The sequence below is a fragment of the Bidens hawaiensis genome, unplaced genomic scaffold (assembly GCF_021521415.1).
Source record: "Bidens hawaiensis isolate Kalapana, Puna unplaced genomic scaffold, B.hawaiensis_p1.1 tig00000055_1, whole genome shotgun sequence".
In the NCBI taxonomy this organism is placed as follows: domain Eukaryota; kingdom Viridiplantae; phylum Streptophyta; class Magnoliopsida; order Asterales; family Asteraceae; genus Bidens; species Bidens hawaiensis.
Genome location: NW_027491016.1, coordinates 7,380,099 through 7,389,361, shown reverse-complemented (window position 1 = coordinate 7,389,361; position 9,263 = coordinate 7,380,099).

Here is a 9,263-nt window from a genome sequence, read left to right as displayed (position 1 = left end):
TGGAAACCGTTGAACCACAAGAAGATTGCTTCAAACAAAAACAGACTTATCAGATCGTCATGTCTACCTTGAACAAAATTTGATACAAAATTGCCTAAATGACATTCTCTTTAACCATCCTTGAAACCATGTTTCGTCATCGGCATTCGTGATATATATTATGAACTATTGCAACACTTTTGAATTCTATCATGAACTATTATGAAGTATTAGGACACCCATCGTAAACTTACATGAAGTATATTAGACACATCAGTTCCATGTTAACTACATCATAGACCATGTATACCGTGTCTATAATGAGTTATTAGGCGTAAGGCTAGCTTATATGTGTATGAGATTACACAGTTTCTAAGTTAGAAAAATATATCGGCGTAAATTTAAAAGAAACACATTTAATTAGACGATAAATTATATGGTGTGAGAACACAATAAATAGAAAATTTCGTTCATGTGACATCTGGTCTCTCGTGCCACCAATGTTGTCAGCTTGTTCAAGAATATCTTATGGATTTGTTTTTGTTTGCCCAAGTAGAGACTTTCCCGGAAGTTACCCATCTTGTACTATCTACAAATGCTTTAAACGGTTATCGTTGTTCTTCAAAGTTGATTATGATAAAAATGTGTCATTATGTACATGTATATATATTACCTAAGGCTAAACATATGTAGGTAACAACTAAAACTTAACAATTAAGTTCGATAATTTTATGTACGTAATCATTCTAGTTTTTTCTATTTTGTTAAAATTATACGAGATTTTTTAGAAAAGAAACGTCAATCAAGTAATGAATTTTATTTAATTGTAGTCATAAATCAACTTTAAAAAAAGGAAATTTTCCAAAATGGACATACTTTGCAAGGAGATTCCATTTTTGTCCTTCAAACTTTAGAATTTCTAAAATGTCTCTCTAACTCATATTTGATCATACGTTAGGAAGTTTAACACATCTTTGACGATGTGTTTTACAAGCATATCGTCAAAGAAGTGTTAGACTTCCTAACATATGGTTAAAGATGAGTTAGGCCCCGAACACATGGTCAACGGCATGTTGGTATCCAAACACATAATCAAAGACATGTTAGCCTCTTGTTTGTTTGTTTTTAATATTATATTAATATAACTACAGACTGACATAAACTTACTCAAACCCGAGTCGTGTCAAATAAGTATCGAAATGTTCAATAAAATTTGACCTTGGAAGATTTTAAATAAAAATTTATATCAACATGTAGATAAAAATAAGCACGTTTTATCAGTATATTCGAAATGATATAAAACTTTATGTATTAAAAGTTATAAAATAAAACCAAATGTAAGTATATTATTATATATATTAATTTTGAAAGTTCTCTTCACTCACAGTATTCCTGTTCATTGTTCCAAAAGCTTTACCATGTTGTATTTTGCGCATATAATATTGTACCTTTGTATTATTATTATAATACATTTTCTGTGGGGTTTACACGTGGTGTCACTTTACACCTCATGATGTCTTTACACCTCCTGGCTTCTCTCTCTTTCTTCCTCTCCGGTGCCACCATCTTCAAGCCAGCCTTGGTCACCATTGTCTTCAACCTTTGTTACCACCAAGGTCGTCACCACCATCGTGTTCAAGATCCCATCTTGGCGACGGAGCGGTAGACGTGAACGGTCTGTGGCGGTGGTGTGGTAGTTCACTGGAGATTACCGTGGCCGGATTCTTTTTGTGGTATAAGTTCTAAATCGCCTGCCTGGCTGTGTATGCTGTTACTGGGTTCCAATTTGGAATGGCGGTGGTGGATTTGGCTTATTTGTCAGGAAATCTTTGTCGAAAGAACTCCTGGTTCGATTTAGTTCTTGAGACTGGTATGGTTTCTTTACACACATGCAAGGTGTTTGATGTAATGCCTTATTTGGTTTTTCTGGTACATCTAAGAAATTGCTATTGAATTATGTTTGATGAAAAGTCAAGATTTGTAATTGGGTTTTATTTATAACCATAGAGATCACTTATCAATTATACTCTATTGCATTTTTGGTGATGATTACTCTGTAATTCGGACTGTTCTGGTGGAGGAGGGTTGGTTGATGAATCTGCCATGTTCTCTGGTTTATGCCTGTGATGATGCTCCGGTCTCGGGCGTGGCAACCTATGTTGCAGCTGTGTACCGGACCTAAGCCTCAGTTAACAACTCTGTGTCAATTAAGAATGTGGGTTTTTTTCAGTTCAGGTGTCAAATTCATGAGTTTAGGTCATGATCGTTTTTGAGTCATAGTTTTGCAAATTTTAGTGTATATTTAATTTGTTGTTTTTTTGTATTTAGTTTATATTTAATTTGCTTTGTTTTGAGCCACGGCTTTGCCAAATTTTGCTACATTTGTTCCTTTTGACAATTTTGCTACATTTGTTCCTTTTGAGTCTGCCCAATCGTAGATGTGGTGGACCGGCAGACGGTCGAACCACGCTCTAGCTGCCCCGACCAGCGTCATTTGGAACATATAACACCACGTAGGTTCCGTCCAGTTACTGACGGTCGCCCCCGCGATGAATCTGTTCAAGTGATCGTCAGGGTCAGAAATACCATCGCACGTGCCTATGTTGGACATTTGTTTGGCACTTCTTGGGGCGATTGCTTCCGCAATGTCCCTTGCGAATTTGGACGTTCCCGCCCTTGCCGCAGTTGGTGTGAATGTTTTGGAGAAGTCCCGTGGGCTGTTGCCCACGTTTATTGGACTGAATGCTTCTCCAAAACGCCTTCTTGGTTGGGAATCCGTTTCTTTATGCTTCCCTTTCGCCCTATGACGAGGGTTCGCGTCTTCCTCGGATTCCTCCGAATCATCGTCGTACTCGAATTCTTCCACTTGTTGGAGTGAACGTAAACGTTCATCCAACTCAGCTTGGAACTCTTTTTGACGTGCTTCGGCCCACGCTTTAACCTCATCGAGTGTTTGGCAGGGGAGCCTCGTCTGTTGATTTTCTAACTGGGTATCGGTGAATCCCAGTGTCTGATTATTTACTTCACTTGCCCCGGCTTGGGTAGCTGGGGTAGTGTTCGTAAAGTTTGTGTACTCGGTATTCCCCCTTATAGCTGGGGTCATAATTACCGGAGTCTCTTGGTTACTCGGTTTTGGGACCGGAGTATCCTTAACCATCTTTCCAGAAATTTTGAAAAAACTGGAGAAAAATAAAGTTCTAGCTTTATGCACGGATGGCGCCAATGAAGAAACACCAGTCGAACCCCGACAGATTGAGTAACCTGAGGGTTAGATAGACGTTTCCCACGAGGGGTTAATTCCGGCAAGATGGTTCTTCCGATAACCTACAAAACAGACACCGTGAGCTCGTCACTAAGAAAGGGGGGGGTTCCTCCTTGTGACCACCCTCCGGCGTGAGAATCAGTCTATATTACTCTTTGAATATAAAAGTATATTATTAATACTAGAGCAGTTATCAGGTAAATTATACAAGATATTAGATGATGAAATGATAATACCATTTGATGTCTTTTATAGCCGAAGGTGGGTTTCCAAGGAGGTTTAGCCGGCCTACTACTCTGTCAACTGTGGCCTACACACGTGCTCTGCTGGTAATTGGTGGATAGGCAGCGGCTGACAGTGACCAGGCGTGCTGTTCACTTTTCCTTTTCCACCAGCTACAGGCTAGGCACGTGGTATGGCAGGAGTTGGTGAGCAGGCGGCGGCTATTCGTCACAGTGCTGTGGCGTGTTGTCTGCCATGCTGCTGTCAGTGAGCTGTCGTATCGTTGGTCAGATCTTTTGTCCATACCTCGTCAGGTATCACACAAAAGATCCTCCATTATTATACGGACTGGCTCATTTAGGCGGGAGTTTTCCCCCTCCCGCCTTTATGCGGGAATGCTCCCGGCTTTGCTCATTCCTTCTTCAGGTGACTACTGAATTATTACGAGTTTGAGCCTTATGCGTGTAGCCATGCTGCGCGGGTGGCCAGTCCCTAATGGCGGGTATCCGTACCTGCGGGAACAGGCGGATACTTGGAAACCATAGGGAGGCATTTCCTGCGAGACCAGCTTGCGTACCGCATGTGAGGTCGTCACAACTCTGAGCGTGGTGGGTCCTGCGGGTTTGGTAGGTCGCGGCGCAGACGTCCCTATGGTGAAGTCTGCGGGTTCAACTGCGCAGACGTCCGTTTAAGGAGTCTTGCGTGTTCAACTGCGCAGACGTCTCCTTTTAAGGGAGTCTTGCGGGTCCTAACCACCTCTGCTGGGACCTACCTCTTCACACGGGCTGCGTTTTTTGTCCATTTTGCTAAGATGTTTGTACATCTGAAACTCGATTTACGTCCATTTGATTGGACATCACTCTCCACTTTGTTTCCGAGTTGGACTTGGAGTCAGACATTGACGGGTTTGAAACGAGTTAGAAATGGTTGAAAGCCAAAGATATGTATCTTGAATAACTTAGGGAGCTTGACTTTGATTCGATTGTGTTTTTTATCGACCTATTCTTTTAGGCCCAAGATTGAGCTTAGTACAGGGGCATAAACAATTTGTTCTTTTTAATATCATGTTAAATAAGTGTCTATAGAAGTTTGAACTTGAAGATGCATGGTTTTCACCCAAATATATTTTGGTTATTACCAGTTTCTACCCGGACCAAGTTGAACTATTTTCAAATCGACCTATGATCCTAACATGAATGATATTCAATATACTTGGAATAATCGCATTTGTAGCAAGTTTCATATGCATCCTAAATTTAACCTTTTGTATGTAAGTTTTTAAAAGTTCAAAATTTCATGTATCCTTCTTAGGAAATTTCAAAGAATTGAGAACGATATTTTTTTGTCACATTGCAGGTCACATAGGATCAAATTACAGGTTGCATTTTGTTCATTAAATTGGTGAGATGGCTGCTCAGATTTCATCAACTTGCACTTTTTTCATAGCAGGTCAGATTAACAACGTGCAAGCAAGGACTTCATATAACCTACATCTTATGTGTAACTGATATTGCAAAACATGAGGAATTTTTCAACCCATCAAAAACAACAAAACTGTCTTTTTTCATATGTATTCAGTTATTGCCATTATGTACCTGTGTATACATATATTGTATAAGAAAATATGAGTACATGATTTTGAAAAATGGGAGTGATTATTAGACTTAAATATATGTTCATAACAACATATCTGACTTAAAGGTTAAATGCATCGAGTTTCAAGAACCAAAACAGTTTATTGTTGTTACCACGCTTTGTTCTTTCGTTTATCTTAGGAACATATGGTTTGCTTTATACTCTTTAGGAAAATTTCTCTTTGCTAATGACAAAAAGGTTAATATGTGGCCACCATCTAATAAGGCAATCATCGAACCTACTTTTGTAAACTTTTTGTGCCTTAACTGTGGCATAAACATGTGATGTAAATGCGGTGCCTATGTAAACATGTAAAACCAGATACTTTAATACCCCTACACAAGGGAAAACATTTTATACACACTTTTCTCTTACTAATGCAACATATACCTGAATGGCATAACGTAAATTTATCCTTTTTGTTTCGCCGGCTGTGATTCGCAAATAATAAAAAACACTGTGTTCGTGTAGTAATAACTTGAAGCAAAAATACAAACTAAATATCAATTGTGGCAGCCTATCGACATAGAATTTTACCACCTTTACTATGCTTAACATCCCCGCCGCAACGCGACTGGGTCTAAAAACTAGTTAATATAATTAAAAAAAAAAACAAGATGCTAGCACATCTTTGAATATATGTTTGGATGCCAACACGCCTTTGACTAGGGGTGAGAAACTTAACCGCCATAACCATTAAACTGAACCATAACCGAACCGACTTTAACCGATAACCGACATAACCGGTGGGCCAGTTTAATGAATTTTTAAAAACCGCAAAATACGGGTCGGTTTTGGTTAAAGATAATTTCAAAACCGCTATAACCGAACCGACCCATTTATTTAACTAACAATATGTTTAATATGTTTGGGATTAACTTTCACCAAACATGTTGTTGGATTATATAATTTTGATGTTTTTGGTTCAACGTTTGTTATCAAATTAAGTTGTATTTCATTGTTAGATTATATAATGTCTTTTTTGAATATTTAGTATTAATATTATGGATTATATACCTTGTTAGATTATGTCATGTCATTTTTTTAATAATTGGTACCAAACTTTTAGGCTCAATTACATTGTTTTGGTTACGGTTAACCGCCCATAACCGACTCACTATAACCTACAAACTGATTAACCAAAACCGCCATAACGGGTCGGTTATGGTTATGGTTATCCATTAATCGACATATTGGTTATGGTTATAGGTTTGGCTCAAAACCGCCCCAAACCGACCCATGCACACCCCTACCGTTGACCATGTGTTTGGAGGCCTAACTCATCTTTGATTGTGTGTTAGGAAGTTTAACACATCTTTGACGACATGTTTGTAAAACACATCATCAAAAACATGTTAGACTTCTTAAAGATAAGTTACAGGGGACATTTTTTGAATTATATAGTTTGCGAGGACAAAAATGGAATCTCTCTGCGAAATAGGTCCATTTTAGGAATTTCAGGGAAAATTCCCAAAATATTCCATTTTTAAAGAGAGATTCAAATTATGTCCCTATAAAATTCAAATTCCCTTTTTGTCCCTTTACTAGCTTATCGTCGCCTCAACGTTAGAAGTTCGAGACGATAAGTTTCTTAATTCGCCGTCTCCCCGCCATATTAGCTCAAAAGTCAAAACCAGTCGCCTCCCCCGCCATGTTACCTTATGTGCGCTGTGTATTGTGTAGGTAATTAAGAGTGATTCACATAAGATCATGTTTTAAATTTATAAATTGATTTTTACTAGCACTAAACAACACACAAATAGGCAAGCGTACCTATCGTATATGTAGAATAGTATTGGTATGAACCAAGTATCGATTCGTGGACATAAATAGTTTCTAATAATAAATCTATGTTTTAAATTAATCGGAGATAATAATCATTTAGAGGTGGTCTTTAAACTATTTCTTTTTTAAATTAAAGTATATAAAATAGGTGAACAAGGAGATAAGTTTTTAGACGAGAAAATCAATAATTAAATGTTATCATCTTAAATCAAGAATTTATTCCATTCTTTTTTTATGATTATTATGATGAGTATGTGATTAACTTTCTTTAATAATATATGATAGAATAACACTTCATTCCTAAGTGAATTATCCTATGACAAAGAAGAAAGTAGAATGCATATCTTCATGTCTACCACGAAAATGTCAATTTAAGTAAGCAAGTAGTTTTAGTGAAGTATAAAGATTAGAATTGACTTCGATTTCTCAAATATCAATTCTAAAAACTTCGGGTGGTTACAATTTAGTCACACAACCTCCCCTTGGTTGATTTAAGTAGATTATAATTGCACATTCCTTTAATATATGACTTTTTTTAACTAGCATAATAACCTAATCAATCGTGTTAACAATTTTATTTCGGAATTACCAAAACTAGAGAAATCGATCATAGCTTGTATCTCATCATTTCTAAGTACAACACAAGGACATATGTTTTGGATAAAATATCAAGATATTATCTTTACCATTTATAGTTTCCAAGAACATAAGTGAATCATGAATGAGTGTTATCATCAATCTTGAATAAATGAAGTATGATGACAAAACATATCTCATCAAAGTATAATTGCAAGATGACCATGTACTTCACAAAAACTAACTCACATATTCAATATAATCATCAATTAGAACAAAGCTGCTTCATATATTTTAGATGATAAATGGAGGTCTAGCTCATAGTGAGCATGATAATGAACATCAAAGATAATAAAGATGACAAACACATGATTAAACTAAAACAGTCTAACCAATATGGATGAATCTTCCCTCTTCAATAGTGATGGATGATGATGATAGCCTCCAAGCCTTCTAACTCTCTAATGGATCTTCAACTTAGTTAAAAGTGAGTATTTTATAGTGAGAACTCGTCCTAAACCTCTACAAACACACTTAAAACAATGAACATTGCACTCCTATTTATAGGATGTCTGGAGGGTCAGGCATGCCCCCGTGCTTCACCAATCACACCGGCATGTCCAGGTGTCCAGGCGCATTAGTTGTTCTGTCAGATTGTACATAATGACTCGCCACACCAGCGTGCTTCATGGGGCACGCCCCCGTGTTTTTGGTGTCAGTGATAAATTTTGTTTGTATTTTCTGAAAGGTGACCACGCCCTCGTGCTTCAGTAAGCACGCCGACGTGTCCAACTGGCATCAAATTTTGTCATTTTATACCAGATTTTTGTATTTTCTTGCATAGAGAAACATGGGGGTATGCTTCTTGTAATATGAGGGTGTGTTGAGTTGTTTGCTTTGATTTTCTTTGTTTTTCTTCATGTTTCTTACTTGTTTCTTCGTTTGAGGTTGGGATATATCTGAAAATAGAAAGTAACATAATAAGTAGTTATTTGAACTAGATAATATGATAAGAGATGCAGTTTTTGGAGATTATTTGATGCTTAAAAGATGTATATTTTTATATACTTCATTACCTTAAAACTTATCGCATCCCTTCCATGTTAGCTCAAAACTCGATGTCTCTCCGCTGTGTTAACTAAAAAAAATTTACCTTATCTTTACTAAAATCATGGATCCTAAACTAATTTAAAAAATATCTGAATATTTTAAATTTTATTATTTTTTAAGTTCTTGTATATTGGATTTTGGATAATAATATAATTAAGAAAACTCATGCATACTACCAAAATCATTTTATGTATACCTTGTTTAGATATAATTTTTTAAAGGCAAATTGAAAATAAAAAATCTCATCTTTCATGTATTGGCCGATAATAATCCCAACTTTAAAAATCACTACCAACGGTCCCAACTTTCAACTATTTTTGTTTCAATGGACCTCCGTTAAAAACACTTAACGCCGTTAAGTTTTTTTTATGAGTTTCAAAACGATGTTTTAGGGCTTTTGATCGGAAGAACGATACGAGTCGACTGATGTAAAACTTATCTCGAAACGGTGATTCAGATGACTTGATTTTTATTAATTGGAAATTCAAACACCCAAATTGAAACATTGTTTCATCTTGGATAACCATTTCGAGATAAGTTTTACATTAGTCGACTCGTATTGTTCTCCGATCAAAAGCCCTAACACATCGTTTTGAAACTCGAAAAAAAACTTAACAGCGTTAAGTGTTTTTTAACGAAGGTCAATTGAGACAAAAATAGTTGAAAGTTAGGTCCGCTGGTAGTGATTTTTAAA